Source organism: Cryptotermes secundus, unplaced genomic scaffold (genome assembly GCF_002891405.2).
Source record: "Cryptotermes secundus unplaced genomic scaffold, Csec_1.0 scaffold537, whole genome shotgun sequence".
Lineage (NCBI taxonomy): Eukaryota > Metazoa > Arthropoda > Insecta > Blattodea > Kalotermitidae > Cryptotermes > Cryptotermes secundus.
In genome coordinates, this window is record NW_019740661.1 from 541,092 (window position 1) to 564,520 (window position 23,429).

General features: G+C 41.6%; 1 protein-coding gene across 1 annotated transcript in view; it reads left to right on the forward strand.

Annotated features, from left to right (window-relative positions):
* Window positions 1-23,429, forward strand: part of LOC111872495 (protein turtle) — a 480,259-nt gene that overhangs the window by 220,360 nt on the left and 236,470 nt on the right. The gene's annotated exons all lie outside the window — the stretch shown is intronic.

Sequence of the window (23,429 nt, forward strand, 5' to 3'; positions counted from 1 at the left end):
GTTCAAAAACTGATGGGTAAGAATTGTTCTTCAGGCAGCCATTACAATCAGAAATATACCCAGTTCAGGGCCAATAAGAAAACAATACGAAAATACACGCGTATAAAGCAAAGCTATCCCTGTACCAGGCCATGAAGGCCCATAGGGTTGTGAGACGTTGAGGGTCCCACACTACCTAGACAATCGGCTCAAAGATGATGGTAAGGTTGTCAGCCTTACGCGCCGGCCGCGCTTTACTCCACAGGAAAATTATTTAATTAATTCCTGGTAATCATTTCTGTTAGAGGCTGAGTAAACCCCAGGGCCTAGTGCGGCTGGAAGGATTAGGTCAACTGAAAAACTTGAACCCGCGACCTTCCGGCTTGTAGCATAGCCCCTCAACCAACTACTCTACCGCGTGCCCCCGTTCTGTAGTGAATGTAAACAACAACAATAATAATAATAATAATAATAATAATAAACATAGAATTTTAGTCTTTCAAAGGAAAATTCTAAGAAAGATCTTCGGGCCATCATGAAACTCTGATGGCCCCTGGAGAATTGAAACGAATGACGAACCAGATACTCTGCTAAAAGGAAGGGACACGGTTAACTTCATAAAAGCCCATTATTAAACTCTTATTAAGGTTATTGTTTAATAAGTGTGCAACGGTTAAGGTGTCAACATGTCGAAACAACAGATAGTTTGTTAGTATTAGTTTCTTTCTGCAACCTGGACAAGATCATGAGAGCAATAGCCCTCTACGAGTAACAATTCTATCAGCTGTGAAAGCATTTTGAAAACACTGTGCCACAGTGCTCTTACTTTTCTGTATTGCCGACGGCGCGAGTGACTGAGTTTGCGAACCTCACCTGCGTGACTGACTAACGCCGCAACATTTCCAGTGTCTGAGAGCCAACTTTGGGCTCTATTCCAAAATCTTCGTCAGCACAGAGCGGTGATAATCCGCAAATAGAATATTATTTTCCAGTCATTTAATAACATTAATTATTTCACAGCAGCGACGGTGTAAATTTGAATTCCAACCTCCACTTTTATTTCCGATCTGCACTTTTATTTCTACTATAACTTACGAGGAATGCCAGTTATTACAGCGCGAAGAAGACATTTTAGTACACTGCAAGTAACTGATAAAATCTAATCACTAAATACTGCGCCATTTGCACAAGATACTGATGTATTGTAGAGGAGTCTTATTGAATAATGTTGTTGCACTCACTATAGACCTTTCAATTTTATTAAATCATATGCCTACTACATACAAGAGAACTAAAACGGAATGTTTCGTGTCATATATAGATTATGTGATGTGCTGATTTATTTGTTCACGAAGCCATTATTTAAGATGCCCGTGTAACCTTATTAGTTATAATATTTGTGAGCATTGCCTGCAAATGAGATCAAGTTTGTAAGAGGTGGAAACAGGAGCAGTTCCTCCAGCTGATGTTGGTCATATCATTGAAATGGTAGAAGCTGAAGTATGGACAGTGTCTCATAATTCATTCTGTTGCATTGAGCGGAGAAAAAAGAATATAATTTTAAATAGAAAACTGTTAAACCCTTAAATGCTCGAAATGTTTGGGACGTAATCATTCTGTTTCGAATTATTCTTCGGACTGTGATGTGATCACCCACCTCAGAATAGGGTTCTTCTGCGTCTGACATTCATACTTGACGGCTCCTTTCTTCTTCATCCTATTTTCATGGGTCTATACATTTTCTTCCAGCCTTTTCCTTTCCCCTATATAAGTTCCATTTTCTACGCCTCCTACCTCTGTCCTCTTTACTCGTATACTTCTGCATAATTTCTCCTTTCTCTTTGTCCGTTTGTCATCTGGTCTGCATTTGAGCATTTCCTTCCGTCGTGATCCCCCTCGGCTTTGTTTTCTCTCATGTCCTGTTTTATGCTCCACAGTTTCAAATTGAAGCACAAAAGAAGTAAATTCGTTTGACTCATCCCTTAACCAGACCAAAAGTTCTGAACCAAAATAACATGTTTCCTGTAAAAGGTGATGCGTACAAAGAATTATTCGCTGTAAAGAATCATTCATTATAAAGGGGCTTTGACTGTAAGCAGGTTTTCCTATAGATATATAGGGAGGATATTTGCTGACTATGCCGGTCAAGGGAATCTGCGATGTGCACTGTCACTGCTTGCGTTTCCCTTTTCCTGATGCTTGAGCTGTGATGAAAACATTGTATGGTGATACACATCTGAGAATTAATGCTGTCTGTATGGAACACACAACCCTTAATCCTGTTCACACTCAAGGCACATCAAACATCATGGAGTTGAACTTCATTTATGAGTCGTGGAATTCAAGTGCTTTAGTGTCGGTGTTTTTTAGTCCACGCCGTGATCGAAATGAAACCAGACCTCTGGAAAAGTGTCAACGCGGGATCAAGTTGTAATTAAGATACCAACCAAAGGAACTACTGTTGACGTGGCAGCAGATTGCGCACAACTGTCATTGTCTAAGGCCCTGGTTTCAATAATTTTATTCCAGCTAACGCGACCTCTTTTGGCATTCTTAAGCGGCATAAGCGGGGAATATTTCGGTCGAGCTGTGATTTTATCCAACTTTTTATGTTAATACTAGACAGTTACTTTTGGTTTTTCCTCTTTCTCTTTCTGATTATCATTGGAACAGACTACAGGAGAAAGAATAAGTTCTCGAGATTGTACATAACTTACGAGTAAGTTTTCATAATCGTACTACATACATGATATACGCACATACGGAGGGCCGCGCCATAGCTCAAGCGGTTAGTCGCAGGCTTCCCACCGCGGAGGCCCCGGTTCGATCCCGGGTCTGGTCAAGTGGGATTTATGGTGGACGAAGTGGCGCTGGGGCAGGTTTTCTCCCAGCACTTCGGTGTCCCCTGTCAATCTTCATTCCACCAGATTCTCCATCATCATAATCACCCGGGGCAGGCTACAATAGGCCAATTAATTGCCGCCGTGCCGAGTGGACAGAGTTGGACTCCACCCCCCACTAAGAGAATTAATTTTACGCACATACGTACATATTTTAGCCGGTTCGATTCTCGACTGTGTTTGCAGTGGAAAATTGGATGGATTAATTAGGACAAGGCAGGTTAATTAAGAAAGGAGGCAGCGCCAGTTGCATTAACCAAAAAGTATAAAATATAATAATTACTAACCCACTAATTAATGTCATTTGGTTTGGGAACTCTCTTCAATGGGCATTCAACTCTTATATCGAAGGGGCAGTTTGACGGGGAGTACAGAGGTTGTTATGCCGCTGATGAAACGGCAAAAAGTTTAATTTTGTCCACTAACGATTTATTACAGTCGGTTCGGTTACAGGCCTTCAAACGAGACAATTAAATCCGCTGTTTGGCCAACCATAACGCTGTTGAAATGTATATATGCAGACATAAGGTAAATTTATGTAGATTTGCATAGATTTCGGGGTGTGTGCGAGAGTTTTTAGATACTTCGAAAGAGGGTCGCACCCCTTTTAAAAAATTTAATATTAGTCACATGCATCTTACGACTCATTAGCGATTGGCGTATATAAACAGTTTTGTCTTTTACTTAAATATTGAAGATCCTGTTGGGCAGTTGACACCAAAGTAATTAGTTTCAGCTGAACCGAATCCCGACACATGGTTACCACGAACTCTGACTTCAGTCCTGTCCTAAGTACGCCCCACTGCGAGTTAATGGATGGCGCCCATTAACGTCAGAGCCCTGCCACTTGGAGACAGCGCTTTCGGAAAATTCCCAAGATGTTCTTAATATTACATTACCTCTGCTTGGAGGCACTGCAATGCACTATTCTTCTTAAATTCAAATTCCTCTGTAATCCAACGCGTAATGGAATCGGAAGAACAACAGTTAAATTAATTAGTCATTAATTCGAAACCTCTTAATGAAAGCAAATCAGTAAAGTTCGATTAATTAGGGCGTGCTTTGGAAAGGTACATTTTGGTTACATATACGCATACATTAAGTAGCACTCACCGATAGATAGTTGGATGAATGGAAAGGTGTGGTGAGATGAAACGAAAGAAAGACAAATGTGCAAACAGTCACCCGAGACGCCTTTCATCTCGCGGACTCTCGGTTACACTACAGCCCCTGCAGCGCTTCATTTAGACTATTCGCTCTGTCGATGAGGTAAAGAAGTTGCCGCCCGAGCACGGCGTTCTGGACTTACGCAGCAGTAATTATCAGCCTTCCCTGATTAATGGTTCGTCAAAGCAGCAGTGGGGTTTCCGGGCATGATACAGTACATGTAATACACTGTATAGTATATCTAAATATTAAACAAGATTATTTAAAACTTTTAAATAAGGCTTTTATGTAAGATTTTATTTTTTTCTCGGTGGTGACTATGATGAAAGCCGTCTTCTAGGATGTGGCGCCGTGTAGATCTTGTGTGATCCGTCGTTTCGGAGGAACGTATCGTCTCTGCAGCTACCTGCTCACGCTGCTTCATCGCTGGCGGATTTTACCCTGAAGATGGAGGCGATACGTTATTCCGAAACGTCGGTTCACACAAGATATACGCGGCGCCAAATCCTAGAAGATTGCATTCTTCAAGGCTTTTACGTGATTGAAAAGTCGAAGAGATGTCATAATCACCCACACTGAATATTTCTTCTTCACCTTCTTCATAAGGCTCGACAGCTTCATTTCTTGAACGCTTTGGCCTGCTCAACAGTTTCCTTCCAACTACTTCTGTCCTGTGTGCAAGTTGTCCAGTTATAAATTCCTAAATCCTTCAGGTCTTCTCTCACGTCATCTTTCCATCTAATCTTAGGTTGGTCTCTCTTTCTTATGGCGTGAGGCCATAAGAGGTCATATATTCTTTTACTTGTTCGTCCAGTCTCCATCCTTGAGATGTTTCCAAGCCAACTTATTCTGTTTAGTATTGCATTGAACATTTACAATCACATTATGCAGGGGAGCAGACGGAATGATTTGTTAGTGTTGTCTCGTATTGTCAGGTCGGTTCAACACGGAAAAGAGTGCACTTCGTGACTGGCTTATCGATATACCTCTGACCAAAAATGTGATCCGCTTAAACACAACATCCATGATTTATTTAATCCGTCTTGCAGTGCATACACTCATTTAACTCCTTCTCTCCCTCGCACTACATGTTTCGGCATAATAATGCCATCTTCAGGTGCTTACCCATCCACGTCAAACCAGTTCATTGCATGCCATGTTCACACATTAAAATAACTAAAATATGCATCTATCATATACATTGTCATATACATTGCGAGGGAGAGAAGGAGTTAAATGAGTGTATGCACTGCAAGACGGATTAAATAAATCATGGACTTAAATCAGTGCAACAGGACGCTAAAATATAACATAAACACAACATGTAGAACTGTGAGTTTGTGTATCGCGATTGTTCAGTCTGTATAACGACTAGGCTCCTGGCTGGACTACCAGGGAATCAGGATATGATTGTCTGAAGAAGGTGGATATTCTCTTCTCCACCGCATCCTGAGGGGCTCTGGAGACCATCCTGTCTCTTTTTTTGTTGGGTACAGGGTATACTTCTCCCGGGGTAGGCCGATGGGGGGCGTGAAACTGATCACTCACTTCCAAATAGTACCAAATTGAATGCGTAGAGATGTACCTCCACCTCCTCATAAGTCTTCATGGTGTAATGCTTAATTAAGCACTTTGGAAACATTATTTAACCTAGTCATAAAGCTTAGTTTCCTATTGCGGATTTCCAGTCCTAAAAATATTGTGTCGTTAATGTCATATTTGACTCAGTCAGTGGCTTTAGTTCGAAAGCGAACTATACCGACTGAGCGACCGCCGCTTGTCGGCGAAGTTAGTGCCAACTTTAGCGGATAGAAGGTGTCGCGTGATCAGCGAAACGAATCTTCGCGGTCGTTAATTTCGGAGTTCTAGACCGGAGTTAATGTCATATTTAGGAATTCAAGTTAGTCATGGTGTGTGACTCATGCATAGGCAGACGTCATACAGTCGAACCGTAGTAATGATGATTATCTTACTGATTGCGTTTATAAACATATTATAGATTGTTACTATTATCATATTACGACCTTAGAAGGCACTGCGTAATTAAGTAAATTTCTTTTACCCTAAATTGGTTGGTATGAACCCAGAGTTTCGCATCATTTTCATGTTACTAATTATTGACTTTTGAACTACATTTCTGGTAGAATTTCTGTTCTGTTTACGACGTGTCTGAATCTAACTTTACATGCATAGGTAGATACCGCAATCAAGCGGGAAGCTAAGTGCATTTTTCATACTTACACCACATGGTTGTGCATTCTACGGAAAAGAATTAAATTTCAGAAATAAAAAGTATTACGTTTTACCGTTTAAAGACCCCAGAATGTACAAAGTGGCGCTAGTATGGATTTTCGCTTCCGTTATAAGGTTATAAACAATTGAAAATTAAAACGTAGGTCACTTAGGTGGGTGGCCTCCAGTGTCTTATCTTTTATATAAAATTTCGTTGAAATTGATCTGTGAATTCTAAATTTGATACGGACGTACACACAGAGCATGATAACTTGAAAACCTGTCTCTTTTTTTTTCTGAAGGAAGGGAATTATTGTAGAGTAGTCCCCAGTTGCTCCCACTCAGGACATGGATGTTTAGTTTGTACGTGTATGTGTGCGTTTTTCTGTGTCGTACAGGTAGAGGCCTTGCGACGAGCTGATCACCCACCTAAGGAGTCCTACTGAATGTGTAAGATCTAGAAAAACCGAACTGAACGGAGAAGTTCATGGAGGTAGGCCTAGGCCCACTGGGACTGTAGTGCCAAAAAGAAGGTCCCCAGTTGCAGTTTAAGCCATCATTCTTTTAAGTGTAGTGAAGCGTACTGTACATCTCTAGCTAGAACATGAGAACGGGTATGCATTAGTATCTAGACCGTGGGCTGCCGACTAGTGGTTGGTAGTAATCCGTTAGACAGTTTTTTTCGTGGCTAATGCGTCATGTAATGGGCATCCGTCCGTCCTTTATCATTGCAGTTAGAGAGCTTATTTGAACAGCAAAACTTAGTAAGGAAAGAAACGTTTAATTCGAGAAAGTTATTGGCATCCTGTTCTGCCAAAGCTTGTTGTCATGGTAACAGAAGTTACATCGCGGAACCGACAGCTGTATTCATTAGCTTCTTGTGGTTTTAGTAAAGAGCACAAAGGAACATCAGGATACAATTTTACATCTGGGAATTTAAGTCAGAGCGTTTTATTAAAGAAGACTCAAGCTCGAGCCCTGAAATGATACGTTTCAACTTCGCTTGTGCATCGAAATTCTCACGCCAGGACGCTGAGTGCCCACGTCCTTAGGATTGCACTGAACTGTATCTTTGCAAGATGATCATTCAGTAGACACAATTGTAACAAGAAGGTTGATAAAGCAATTTAGCAGAGCTCTTTAAGGCAGCCTTCAGTCGCTTGAATACTGTGAACAGAAGTTCGAATCCCGCTTATGGCATCACTGTATGTCCATATTATTCTATGGTGTGTTGTCCTATGAATGTAGGGGGCAAGAAATGCTGATCCTTCATGTAAGGAGTTATACCAAACGTATAAATTGGTTGACTCTTTCAGAAATTTATTCAGAATCGGATCAGGTTAAACGTCCCAATCCGCAGCAATTTAAGGATTCGTGATGTGTCAGTATGTACGTCGTGCCTCATCTGTCTTCTTCCAGCTTTCTACTGGCTTTTTCAACTTACGAAATGTAAATACTGATGTTCGAATTTATTAAACGTGTTCTAACCGCATATGTGTTTTGACGTCTTTAAAATATGCGGAATTCGTATTAGCACACGTCAAAGAATACGGTGGCCACGTTACCAGTGGAAACACAATATTCGAATGGTGACTGTTTTTTAAATTCTAAGTTCGAGAATTTGTTGTTGTCGTTGTGGCAGCGTCACTGGACTCTGAACAGAGCGCTCCCGGACTGCTCTCTCGCGCGGTTGGAGTCCTCCAGTCCGAATTCTTTTCATTTGGTTTGCTGGACCATTTCCGAGGTCGGCGGAAGAATAGGCCAAGTTTTGCGAAGTCATTTAACGGGACTTATCAGCGAACCAGAACATTCAGCCTTCTTCAGCCTAATACGTTTGGACACACTTTCACTTCTGCTGCACACGGTGTATGTATTAGCCCGATAGGCGTTGCTTAAATATCGTCTCATCTGTCTTACAGCCAAGACTGTGGGGACTTAAGCACATTGAGGCGTCCTGTTATTGGTGCCCCATATCGCGTATTTCATTGCGGAAGGCATAAAATACAAATTCACCATTTTCAGACAACCGAAATATTTTGTGACCACAAGACTTTAAAAATATCGGTACAAATATTATGTTTCTGGACATTATCTCTCGTCTTGTCTTTATCTAAAAACCGTCCTGTTTATTTTTCAAAATGAAACGTTTCGGAGACTGGATTCTGTCTCCGTCCTCAGGTAAAATCTATTCAGTAGGGCCCAATCGATAGAGCTAGCCCCTGTCTCCGGAGATAGGGACCATCGTCACAAACTTTTAGATCTTATTTAAAAATATCTGCCCCAGCTTATTAGAACGCTTATCTTACAAATATGGGTACATGTTGCAGCAGCAGACAAAACGATACCGATATTTCAAAGGCAAGTGAAGGAATAATGCCATATCAGTTTTCTAGTGAGAGTGTCAGTCCCGTGGATTAAGACCTTTAGATAGGAGGCAGCTGTGTCTGAAATATCACTGAGTTACTACAGTTCCCAAATCTATACGCAGTAGCGGGAGGGGAAACTTCTGGCTGTGACCTGCCGTGTGTGTTAGTGGTATGCGCCTGTTACCTGTATATTTGCTGTGTTGCTGTAAATGCATCACGTGTTGTTGTACGTTACTATCTGGGGATTGGCCAGTGCTTCCCTCTTTCCCTTTACGAGAACCTGCAAACGACACGTTGAATCGTGGCAATTTTTAATTGAATGAAGTAGTTACTTGCTGATGATTTCATTTATGAACATAACCGACCTGTTCACAACGAAATTGTTATGTAGTTTACACAACGGCCAAAGGTTACTACGCACCATTGAGAAACGCATCAAAAACAGCCGGACTTTCTCATGTGCTATGATACGCAGTTCCATAACTCAGGATATGTTATTGCGCATGTGCGGTTTTGAGGGCAGTAGTTTGACCTCCTTGTATCTTAATAGCGATTGAGTGGCCCTGCGTGAAGTGGATTTTTATGTCCAGCCCTCTAATGTGATTATTTATGTGACTTGCGATTGCATAGACCCCGCTGCGATGTTCATGTTCGTTGGATTCTGTATTGAAGAGTTCTGTGAAATATCGTCGTGTTATCCGTTGAAAATCAACGAGCGTTTCTGAGTAACATATCGCCTCCATCTTCAGGATCGAAGACCACGTCAGTAACAATGGCGATGGAGGCGATTTGTTCCTCAGAATCACTTGAACGATTTTCAGCGGAACACGCGGCGTTACGTCTTCATAACCACCAGTGTGAGCGCCTCAAATCCTACACACTGTACTGTATTGTTACAGGCCTGTATCTTTACTGTTACGAGACTGGAATTTAGAACGTTTCCATATTTCTGGTAAATATTGCAACACATGTAGGCCTGAGAATACAAGCATTAGTGAAATGTGTTCCTATTTAATTATGTAGACCTATTATTAGCTAATGACTTATATTTGCCATGTATTTAATATTAATTGTATTATAAATAGTGACTACAGGCGGGGTTCGGATTGGTAATTGGATTTATTGAACGCTTACAGGTCGAAACCGAAAATAATTATTACACCATTGCTGATTTTCACACTACAAATCTTCACACTAAATCTTCTCAGTTTGCTTTTACTTGTCTTCGTAGCAGCTTTCAGTTTGCTTTCACTAGTATTCGTAGCAGCTCTCAACAGTGGCTGTTCCTCTGCAATATTTTCGGTTTCCGTTTCCTAGCAATGGAACTATAACAATCACTCCAGGTATCACTGTACTTCAGCACGCATAAAGTCTTCAAATCGCACGCTAAGTATGCCCTTCACAGACTGACGTTCAAGTCTGAACTGATCTACACTCAATAATCCAGATTTCTCAATTCGATTCATTCGCTCCCAATCCCGTATCCTGGCAGACTGGCGCCTCGAGCTAGACTGTCTCAAACGCTCTTTCGTGTCTTTTATAACCAATCGGCACGGACCACAGCAGAAAACAGCCCCTCTGTTGTGTGATGTCACCGGCGTAAGCGAGAATGTGTTTAGCGCGTGCTGAATAGCAACGGTCCCTAGGCGAACCATAGAAAACGCTGCTCTATTGTCAAGAATGCTTATTTGTTGGGGACGTTGCTTAGCAATTGATATATGCGTCACAGTAATGTCTGCTGCAGTTGTTAGGCCTGCTGTAGTCACGCGCGACTTCCCTGTGGACTAATTGCTATAACAGTGGGGAACTGGTATTACGGAAAATTCATACACTGGAATGCAAAGCTATCTAAATTTTCCTGCGAATTAGGAAGTTTGTTACGAGCAGACAGCCTGCACTCCTTAGGTAGGAAGCGTCCAGTCAAAGCAAGACGCATACCCGTTCAGTTGACTGGCCGCGGCTAGTCACGGATTCTTCTGTTTGCCGCCACATCCAAATCGGCTCATGAGCTCACTGAACACCCAGCGACCCATGATACAATCGACACGCTAGTATTCACATTGACACATTTTAATGTAAACGTACTACCAGAAGATGAACGCTGCCGAAACGCCGCTGTAAATTGAATAATGTAATATTAGTGTATTCAATAGAACAGTTGTGTGGATTATCTAAGAAAAATATTGTTTATAAAGAGAACTTTACAGATTCAAAGTTGTGTTTGATATTTGCGGGCCCTTACGTAAAGTGCCAGTTTCTTTCAGTGTGGCATGAGAGACGTTCCTGCAGTATACTCTAAAACTGTATTGTATTTTTAAAAATGGGGAGATTTCTACGGAAAGTGCCGTGAAAATCAACGCAGTTTATGTTTCTGCACATTTTCCAGAAATGGAAACAACTTACTCACGGCCGGCTGAAATATTTCACCATCGTTTGTGGTCATGAAACGTCGATCGTTATTGTATTTTTATGGAGATGGTTGGGTGATTGCTGATTGAGACTCGGTGCTCGTAGACGAATTCGAGGGTCGAAACATTCGAACTCCATTGCATTTCTGAAGTCTCGCACCGTCGGCTGAAACTCCTGCTGTCTTGTAATTTTCGAGAGTCTTCAAAACGTCCCTGACAGTAGGTGACGGATGTTTAATTTCACATCCTTCTCAACTCACGACTAACAACCGTTCTTCCAGTCAGCTGTGTAGCATGTATTGTTAGTTCCTCGGAACTCTAGCCGCGGTAGAGGGGTCATACCATCTCTCGCGGGGCTGGGGAAGCAGTCTTATTAGCTTACCTCAGCGTGGGTACTACCAGTTTGGAATGTAGCATCTTGAAGTGTGGTCAGGTGTATAGCACGTTGTGTTCTACTCCTGTTCTCCGTAGGCAATGTTTTCCGCTCGGAGAGTAGCTCTGAACGTCACCACAGCAAGCATACAGCTTCGCGTGCTCCTCAACAGCGTTTACCTTTCCGCGCGGCTAAAGTTGCGAGGCACTAACTATACTGTTAAGGAATTATTGGCTAGGAATCTAAATATATATAAATTTGTTTCCTCATAAGCCTGGTCCTTCCTTTTCCTACAGCACTAAAGTAAAATTACGGTTTTCCATCCAGATTAAAAATGTATAACACAGAAATATTTCTTCTATTATTATTCCGTATACTGATGCAGATAACTACAGTTGTTAGGGGTAATTCGTTTTGATTCAAGACAGGAAGTATTAGAGAACATTTCAATTCCAATCGAAGTTGGGTTTCAGTGAAAAGAGCAGGTTTTCACCATTACCTATTGTTGTCTCCGTCCATAAGCAGTGTTGACATCTAGTAGAATGAGTGTTAAACCTCCATATATTCGTGGTGTTGGCACTACATGGAAGTAGCGTTGGGGCTGCTTGGCAATCGGTACACATTGATGGCAAAGAGAAATATTCCTTGTTTAAAACTGTCATTTTATCCATGGCCAATTTCATCGTCGAAGTCCAAGATAGCAGTGTTAAGCACCGTGTGTCACCATCGTCAAAAATCTTAAGAGATCTTAAACCATCAGGGAATGTGATCATGGTTTCTCTATCGAATATTATCCATACTCTTAACAGACTAAACTGAAGGTTAAGACGTGACTTGACGCGAAGTGGGCGGAACGTCTCGCATTTTTTTTACAAGCGGGCAGTCGACTTCTATGAGAACGGAGGGCTTAAAAACAAAATTCCAATTTTGATCGAGATAATTGTTTCCCACGCGAAGGTTATCAGCCGTGTTATTGGCCTTGCTTCGCCGACCTCACCTTGCCAGAGTCCTAAAGAGGAATCTCTCTCTCAGTTTGCAAACCCCACGTATAAGCCTCATTTTCTTTCTATTTTGAATTGTTTCATTTTGGTCCGTTACACTATCAATCACCAATTATCAATAGAACCTCCGTCGAGTGTAACAATATATATTCTTGTCACCATTTTCTCACATTTGCCTTACATGTTTCGGCTCACAAAGAGCCATCATCAGAGGCATCCACAACAAAAACATGGAAACANTCATTTTCTTTCGTTCCTCTTTTCTTTACGTTCTTTTCTAGCCTCCTTTGTATCACATCTTCCTTTTTATTTTCCCTTTTCGGTTCTTCGTCCATTCATCCGTTTCTTCATTCGTTCGTTCGTTCGTTCATTCGTTCATCCTCTATTCATTTCTGGAAATAAAGCGAATAAGATAAACGCTCTGCACTGGGTTGTGCCCGATTTGTATTTTCTACATCAGAATCCTTGGGAAGGGCTCATCAACGGAAAAATAAAAAGCCTGCGCTGCTGGATACACGCCCTTGTTGCGTCACCCCTGAACGTGCGTAAGTATTGATCTCTGTCTGTTGTGTTGTGTTGTGTAATAGAACTTGTTTGAATCAGGCCCGTGTTTCCAACTACACTGCAGTTTCTTGAACCATTGCCTCACCAGACGGCGACCAGCTAAACTCTCTGACCATTGCCAGAGCTTGCTGGAGTTTACTTGTTACATTTTGCTGCATCAGGCCAAACGGTCTGTGTTGTAGCGGGTTCAAATCCCACCATGGATTTGAACAGTTATATGCTTTTCATGTAGCACAGCCCCATTTGAATGAGTCCATGTTAGCAATGGGAAACGTGTGGAAGTAACTTTGACGATGTGAGTTTAGGGTTTTGAAATTAGTATATCATTTGTAACAGCAAAACAACAGGACGACGGCCTTAAATGCGTATTTGCCTTTAGATTTTGTGATACCTGGCTTACCCTTACACATAAGGTACATTTGTCCCTCTGCTTAACTAATTAAGCACTAAGTCCTGAAGGCGTATCGTGAAGTGGATCCACGTTTTCTTGACCTCGGCACAAGTTTGAAGTGAGTAGTCAGCTTCACGCCCCTGCCGTTTTACCCCGGAAAAGAGTCCCCAGTACCCATTGGATAGGGGGTTGGGTGTGCCTCAGGACCGGTCAGGACAACGTGGAGAAAAGAAAATTCTTGCCCCTACCGGGACTCGAACTTCGACCCCTCGGCCATCCAGCCGTTAGCCAGTCGCTATACCGACTCCTGTACCCTTATACATAGGCATCTCAAATTTGGTGCTTGTGGTGAATATGAATAACTACGAATTTTGTCTGGAATGTGTTTCGTTGGAACCTCACGAATACTTTGGCTTAAGTTGATCCCCAACCGGTGTTATCCAGCCCGAAGCATTTAGTTGTATTTGAGTGTTGTTAGCCTATACGCTCTTCACACATCCGGGAGTGTAAGGTGACAAATGCATGTACAGTTATTCTGAATGCTTGAGTAGTTAGACTAGCTGAAGTACACAGACGTAATTGGTACGCTAATATTGAAGTGGATCTCGTGTAGAATGTGTGTCCTGGGTTGAAGTGACTTTGTTAACACGTTGATGAACTTTAGGCTTCAGTTAAAAGTTATTAAAATTATTAAAGTAGATGTATTGTGAAACGTAGGACGTTTCAAGATGTACTAATAATATCTAGAATTAATCCGTTGCAATATATTTTGTTAGTCATGTCAGGAGCACCTGCATGGTGGCGCTTCTCTCGACTGGTATGTGAATCATAACCAAGAACTGAAGACATGAGAGTAAACAGCAATTATTGCTGAAACATCCGGGAAGCTGCTTTTAATTAAATACGTGATGGAATATATCGCGTCTGGTTGCATAACTTTTTCATTTAACGCTCCAGCAACCGACGCTAAATTAGCAAGCCGAATTAAAATATGTTTTGCACACTTCAGTTCTTTTAATATCCCGTAGGTCAACTCGTCGCTGCTGAAATTTCAGTAATTTAATACTATTCTGAAGTCGCGCATTCAATTGGCTTTGGAAACTTTTGGCTTGAAGTAGCGGGCGACTGATGACTTGCACTTATCTCTTGCTTTCATTTCAGTTGCCACATAAATGACCACAGCGCACAATGTTAGCTATGGAATATGTCATTACTATTTAAATTACAGTTATTAATTTGCTAAGTTACTTTTAATTAGCATTTTCATACATTCGGTCTCTAACAAACTTCGTAGTTTTATAACTGAAAGTCCAACACAGGTAAGTCCCAGAGCTCTAAACTGCATGTGATCATGGGCCATTTCCATCAACCTTTAATCCTCGCTACGTGTCTTTCTGGGAACCATCTTTGCCCTCTCTCTCTCTTGATTGTCCCCATATTTATCTTTCGAGACGTCTTCCAACCAAAATTCATATGCATTTCTTGTTTGCACTGTCTAGGATGCATATCCAACCCGTCGTAGCGGTCTAGATTTCAGTATCCTGGCAATAGTTGTGGTTTGTATAAATTATAATAATAATAGTTATTATGCTATTATTATCATTTGTTTGTTTGTTTGTTTACTTTTCTACAATATTGTGTTTTCCCCAGTGCTTGCCTCTAATTTGTCTTTGACTTTATAATGTGTTTGTCTATAATGTAATTACCTTTATCTACACTGTGCTCTGTCTGTAATTGGCCTTGGGCTGTTGACTCGGCACATAAATAATAAAGAATTTAATTATTGTTATTGTATAAAGAGTGAAGTATAAAATAGGGAAGGCATAGAGAACTTTCTTTCGCAACAACTGTTGGCCTCATTTGCATCATTTAATTGACCTTGTATGCAAACTTCTGTTAACCCTTATTTTCTATATATTCAAGGAAATATTGGTTGATACAATTTCACTTATCTGTCCGTATGTGTTTCCTTTGTAATTATTGCAGTACATATGTAACGATTCTCATTAAATTTTGTATGAATATCGTGCTACTATTGGCAGTCACTTCTGTATAGTCTATAATTGCCTCTGATCAGTATTACCGATATGGTGGCCTTGCAAATTTCGTAAGCGATTTTGACAGTTGTTTCGTATGACTGATGTCAGAGTAAATATTTGTCTGAAGTGAATTTATACTTGCAAGTTAAGCTGTGTTTCAAAATTATACAGTTTTGGTTAACAGTTAAATCGGCTTGCTTTAGGAATAACGTGGGAACAATACAAATAATACGATCTGGATACTGATTTAAATAGCACAGGGTGAATAAAGTTAGCGTAAAACGAGGCAGGTTTTGTTGTGATAACTACAGTGGAATAGAGAGACTAACAATGAATTTTGTCACTGTAAATACTAGTATAACATTGGGGAGAATCGCATTATGCTACGGACCGATTTCCATGCGATTACGGGACCGTGCATAATAATACCAAGGGGTCGATTCAACTGAGAGTTAAGGTTTAGTCATTTCAGGTAACAGCAACACGATGGATCTGAGTAAGAAGGGGACGACATTGAATCCCAGTTGCATGGTAGCAGGGGCGAGGATCGAATTTATTAAACATGAGGTCATGGACCAATCCTGATTATCAGAAACGAAACATCGAACAGGGTGGTCTACAGGTAACACTTTGGGCCGGGTTATTCAGACGATTTTTGGGATATCTGTGTTAGGCTACAATCAGTTCACAGAGATATTGGGTTTTCGGACTTTATCCATCGTCCTGGTTTTTAGTATAACTAAGGAAAACAGGACTTTTCGGAAACTGGATCTGTTTCCGTCCTCAGGTGAAGGAAAACACCTATTCTGTTGGGTCCCTTAGAAAGAGCTAGCCTCAATCACCATCATCAGAATCCTTTAGTAACTACAATCAGTTATCCTATAGTTCGACGCTGTGATCTCTTTGCTGAAAACGTCCTTAAATGATTCATAGAAAAGGAGCAATTGCGAACTCAGTTGTGAATAGCATCGGGCCACTCGTGTCTCGATATGCTCGCACTCATCAACCATCAATATTTTCTTGAGTGACAACAGATGACAAAATAAAGGAAGTGCATGTATTTTCCAAATGGTGTTAGTCTGAATGTTCTTCCTTTTTACCGATAGGTGACACATGTTAGAATAATTTCTGAAACAGAGTTATTTATTTATTTTCCAAATGCTTTCTTCGAAGGTTTTCATAATCGATTCGCTTAAGTCGTTTATTTTGTATAGGAATCTGTGGTAAAAGTTACAAAAAGTGGTAAAGCTATCCCTGTAAGAGACCGTGAAGGCCCGTAGGGTTGCGAGACGTCGAGGCTCCCACATTTCTTAGGTAGTCGGCTCACAGATGGCGGTAAGTTTGTCAGCCTTCGCGGCGGCAGCCCTTCACCACCCAGAAAGATTCCTGGAACTCATTTCTGTTAGAGGCTGAGTCGACCCCAGGGCCATAGTGCGGATGGAAGAATTAGGTAAATTAGAAAAAATCCACCTAATCGGGACTCGAACCCGCGAACTTCCTGCTTGTAGCATACTGTCTCAACCAACTACGCTATCGCATGAACCTGTGGTTTTGTAGATACAAATCATTTGCTGTTAAACGACGCCGTATTCACTTCATTCAATGTTACAGTCACTGCCTTAACAACACGTCCTTTTAGTGATACTTTCACCCTTATTTATTGCAGTAATTGAGGATATAGGGGTTCCGTGTCATAGTGATTTAATATTATTTTAACATTTAGGGTGAGGAGTTCAACATTACAGTCTGTAAAAGAGTATATTTTACAATTATCCGCTGTAGCTTCATCCATTTCAACTCTACAGACAATTTATTCCGCGTTCAGCAGAGAAATGCAAAGATAATATTGCCACATTTAGGGGTTCTTGCGTGTGACTTATGGGACGGGTTCTCGATTGGGTGATTTGATTTATTGACACCGTATATACAGTACTCGGAACTACGGGCAATACAGCGGTGTTGCTGATATGTACACTTTGCATTTCACCGTTAAACACCCATTAGGTTTCTCAGTCTTCAGTAGTCGTGTCCTGGAAACGGATTCATAAGAGTCTGACTGTCATTTGAAGTCTTCTTTGCACAGCCTAATTCCTTTCTTGTCATTATTTTGCAATTTTAAATTACGAACGCTCGACTCAAATCAATCCCTCTGCTCACAAGCTCATATCTTGACAGGCTGGCGTCACGAAATTCGACTTGACAGCTGAACACTTTACACGGACCACGCAGAAATTACAGCCTCAATTTTTAAGGGGATATATTTACTCATCCGTTGACTAGCAACGGATGCCATACTTTTCCGAGTGCTTGCTTCCGCGGGGATGTGTTTACCGAGTCGTTGCCTAGCAATGGGTATACACGCCACAATATCATCACAAGTGAACCATAACACGTTTACTACCAAGAAATAAATATACCTGTTTTTAAAATAATTTTTTGTGTGTTCGAAGTTTATAGGCGCATGGGTACTCTTATGACCACATTTATGCCTTCTTGAGCCTACCTGTTTGTGTGCACTTGGTCTCTTTCCCCACCAGCGTCCCGGATTGGTTTCCTTCTTCTCCACCGCTCACAAAGGACCATGTCTCAGGGGTTTTATGCTTTCCGAACCCAAACGCTACCTGCAACCAAATGGGAGAACATCTAGACACCCGAGGGAAGCAGGGGGTGAAGGGAGCGGTGCTCACTGGATAACAGACTAAAGACTTTGGCCTCTGGAACCTGGACATCTGTTGTTGTAAACTGCAGCTTCAAGTGACGATCGGTTACAATAATCAGATTCGACACACAATTACTCGCTCATGGAACTGGGCCAACCGTGCAGCTTCTCAAGAACTTCCCAACTTCCCGAAGGATTAACGTCAAGTCAATGCGGTGGGCAGGGCATGTAGCACGAATGGAGAAGACGAAGAATGCATATAAGGTATTGGTGGGAAAGCCAGAAGGAAGGAGACCACTGGGATGACCAAGGTGTAAGTGGGTGGACAATATTGAAATTGATCTTAGAGAGATAGGATGGGATGGTATGGATTGGATTGATCTGACTCAGGATAGGGACCAGTGCAAGGTTCTTGCGAACACTGTAATGAACCTTCGGGTTCTATAAAATGCTTTGAAATTCATGAGTAGCTGCACAATTGGCGGCTCATCAAGAAGGACTCAGCTCCATGATAAGTAAGAAGGTTCATTACCGTGTTCGCAAGGCCATCCACAGGTCCCTATCTTGAACCAGATGGATCCAGTCCATGTCATCTCATCCTATCTCTCTAAGAACCATTTTAATATTGTCCACCCAGCTATGTCATGAACTTCTGGTGGTCTCTTTCCTTCTGGCTTTTCCACCGTAATCTTATGCGCATTCCTCTTCTCCCCCATTAATGCTACATGCCCTGCCCATTTCCTCCTCCTTGATTTGATCATTCTAGTTATACTTGGAGAAGCGTACAAATTATGAATCCCCTCATTATGCAGTTTTCTCCTACCGCCTTAACTTCACTTCTCTCCTGTCCAAATAATCTCAACACCCTCTTCTCAAACACTCTCAGTCTGTGTGCCTCCCTTAATGTCAGAGACCAAGTTTCACTCACATACAGAACCCCAGGAAAAATTATAGTTTTGTATATTCCAATTTTTATGTCTTTTGGCAGCAGACGAGAAGACGAAAGGTTCTGGACTGAATGGTAGCAAGCATTACCCGAGTTCAATCGCCTCTTAATTTCCTCCTGAATCAGGTTTAGATCTGTTATCGTTGTTCCAAAATATCTGAACTGTGCCACATTTTCAAAATATCTGTTTCCTTCTTTATGTCACGATTTTGCCCTGCATTTTGGTGACGAGACAGTAACATATAATTAGTTTTCTCTGTGCTTACTTCTAGACCAACCTCCTTACTAGCGTCAATTAAAGATTGAGAGTTTTTCTTTATGGTATCTACATTATCACCCAGTAGAGTCACATCATCGGCATAGACCAACAGCTGATGTGTCCCATTTAATTTCAGTCCCACCTGGTTTTCCTGGACCGTACTAATGGCGTATTCTAAAGCAAAGTTGAAAAGGAGTGGCAATAAAACATCTCCTTGTCTTAGACCATTCTGGATAGGAAATTTTTCAGACAAATGTTTACCTACAAGGACTTTACTATACGTTTCGTTTAAACACATTTTAATCAGCTTAACTAGTTTCATGGGTATCCCAAACTCTATCACAATATTGTACAATACTTCCCTCCTAACTGAATCATAGGCTTTCTTGAAGTCTGCACTTGGGATCATCGTACTTTTGACAGTAAGATTTTTCGATGTGGCAAAGTTTACTACTATAACTCCATTATCATTACTAATTTCGTGCAAACTCTCATTCCCAATTGTTGGTGTGAAACTGTCTTCCCTGCATACTTTAGCATTGAAATCTAACAAAATATTCATATGATATTTAGGGAATTTATCGAATACATATTCTAATTCTTCTCAGAACTTGGCCTTCATGCCATAAATTTTATCTTCTCTTAGAGCATGAACATTCAGAACAATGATGTCACACCTGCAAACTCTTAGTATTACGTATGACATCCTATCACTGACAAACTGTACCCTCTTAACTGCTGATATGATTATCTTATGTGCTAAAAAGCTGTACCTAATTCACGATTCTTATTCCCCCTTCCGTAGAAAAATGTATATTCGCCTGCCACCTCTGTCCCATCTGACCTGTAATCCCGATAAATCTTATATTTTCATATTTCTACTGCCGCTGCCCTGGGCGAACTTGCCCTATACATACGTCTAACATTCCAAGTATTAAATCTCATATCCATTTTCTTTCGCTTAGGTCGTTTATCCAAGGGACCCTTCCAGGTCCGAGGCTTCTTGCAATTTTTCGTAACAAGCTTATTTTTACGGTGAGGAGTTTTTAGCCCCACAGCAAACTCCCAAGATGGAGGACCACCTTACTGGGCTGTCGGTGAGTGCTTATTCAGTATATTCGGATCTTTCCTCCATACCTGGAGGGCGTCTCCTCCATCTGCAACTTGGTATAGACATTCATTGCGATCCTGTTTTTAGTAATATCCGAGTTATACAACCGGGTGGATAGACAACACTTCCAAAGCACACTAATAGCTTGTGTAGTATGCACAGTTGGGCATACCTCTACGTTTGAGAGTGTAGTTTTCGTGTTGGGATATGCTCCTCTGCTTTTTGGTGTGACCCTTTGGATGACAGTGCAATATTCACATTGGAACACACCCAGTATTCTACTGTGCTCTGTTCACATTTCAGTAGGACCCTTTGTTTTGAATGTGCAAAATTCTTATTCAGGCACACCGCTATGTTTGAGTGTATAGTGTTCACACAAATGGACACCCTTGTGTTTAAATATCCAGTACTGACATGAAGACTTCCGTGTGCTGAGTTGTTGTTGTCTTGTTGTCTGAAAGCAGTGCGCACAGTATGGCGTGCGTCTGTGCTTCGGTTTGCAGTATTCTCATTGGGTAGGCCCAGTGTTTGAGTGTACAGAATTTTCACACTGAAAGAAACCTCTGTGTTTGAGTGCATAATTTTCATTTTGGGCCATGCCGTTATGTTTGAGTGTACAACCTTTGGAATGGGCCGTACCCCTGTAGTTCAGTGTGTGGTGTTGACATTGGCCCATGTCTTTCTGTTTGAGTGCACAGTATTCGAATTGGGCCACGCCCCTTTTGTCTGAGCGTGCTACTCTGCAGTGAGATCAATATTGTGAACCAAAGCGGTGTCCACCCTTCTCATTCTCAAAATTCATAATTCAAGGTGGAAAAACGTGGAGCTGTCTAAATGACGTAACTACACTGGATTATTGCAGATAGCTGAAAATACCTACACTGAGTGCAGAGTATGAAAAGCAGATGCCATTATAGAGCTTGTTATTGCAGCAACATGAACCCCTGAACTTTTTTCTACCTATCCTAGATTTCAGCTGATTTTATATGGAATTGACCTAATACAGAAGATTATTTTTAAAATACCGCGATCAGCTCTTTATATTTTTATTGTTTTTATAACCTCTTTTAACGGATAGAGCGTGTCGCGTTGTCAGGGCAACGGATCCCTACGGCCGTTAATCTCAGTTTTCTAGACCGGGGCCGCTATTTCCTTGAAATAGCTCTTCAGTTTTCCTCACGAGGCTGAGTGTACCCCGTTCCACACCCATTACTTCTCAGAACATCTGGTAACGCCGGAAATCGAACCCGGGACCTCTGGATCTGTCGCCAGGAACTCTGACCACTAGACCACAGAGTTGGCACTAACTTCGCCGACAAGCGGCGGTCGCGTGGTCGGTATAATTCGCTTGCAGACTACAGGCCACGGATTTTTAAAATTTTGTTCTATAACCTCTGCGATGGTTAGTCCATTCTATTCTGCGATGTTATCATGGCTTTCCTAACTGTCTTCGTTCTGAGTTAGTACCGCCATGCAGTCTGAGACAAGGAGCTTGTGTCCTATCCAGTTCAGCATTTGTAACTAATTCTCGTGTTCTGCTGATAACGCGTCGTTAAAAGTAACAGAATAATAAGTTTTTACTTCATTTGCGATGACAATGAAGTCGGTATAAACACAGAGAAGGCATCAGATGCGACGAGCGGAATGCTTAGTTCATGATGAGTTGACAGTCGTAACAAAGGAGTTCCGAAGTTCTGAATGCCGCTTGTCACAACCAAGCAGTAGTCAGTGTCCTCATGACACTAAAACACTTCAGCTGCGTTACTGTAATCATACTTTTTATCAAACTACTTACAGTTAAGTCGTCACTTCTGTAATGATGCTGTTTCAGCTGCAGAGGTTCCATAGCTTTGCACATGGTTCAAATAACACGTTAAAATGAAGACTGCCGTCTTCTGGGATGTGGCGCCGTGTAGATGCTGTGTGAACCGAATTTTCAGAGGAACGTATCGCCTCCATCTTCAGATTGCGGACTGGCAGCAACCAGTTCACGCTATTTCCTCGCTCGCGGATTTTTCTACCTTGAAAATTGAGACGATACATTCCTCCGAAACGTCGGTTCACACTAAATCTACACGGCTCCCCGTCCCAGAAGATGGCATTCTTCATACCGCCGTTGAAATCTCAGATGTTACAAAGCATGTTGTGTTCACAGACGCTGAGGCCAGCTGCTGGGCACCTCTGGTTTTGTCTGCAAGGCCAGTTACTTCTCGTTACGCAGACGGGGTGCGCCAACCTCTCGTGAGACAATCCCCTCCTCCAGTGTCATTTGTATCTCTAATATTGCATATCCATCTATGGCTCTACGGTCATTTTGCTGGACATTGGCCACTTTTTCAATTTCTTGATCCTACACACAGTCGATAGGACTTCTTCTATGAGGGATCAGCCCGTCGCAAGGCCGCTACCTATGTACAGAATAAACGCACACAGACATTCATGCCTTGAATGGGATTCGAACCAACGTTTCCAGCGTTCGAGCGATCTCTGAGTAAATTGTATAGGTGTACAAGGATTTGGAACACAGTAAAATGAACGACAATAGATATTTGTAAAATGTTGGGAGTGAGATTGGTACAAAGTTTGTGTTAGTTCGGTACAAGTCAGCCGCCATGACGGGAAACTGAAAACCATAATGAAATGTTCGAATTGCCGGTACTTCATAGTTCTGTGAAATTTTCTTTATAGAAACCGAATTTCAGTCAGATCCCAGTTCGTTCGGGTCATATATGATGTTAAAAATAAAAGTTTTAAATTTACCATCAGTATCTGCGTTATATGAACACGCAGTGAAAGAACCAGAGTCTTGCTATAGCCGAGAGATGAGAGCTCGGAACATGAGCCCGAGTTCGTTAGGCGAAATTGTACAAGTTATCGCCAATTACTTGCGGAGCGCAGTCGACTGGTCTGTATCCCGTGTGCCTGGCGTTTTTCCTTTCCGACGTTCGCTGTGTAGAAGGACACGAGAGGACTGTGCACAATAAGTTAAATCCACTGTTTGTTCTTATATGAGAAGTAGATCTTCGTCCGTTTT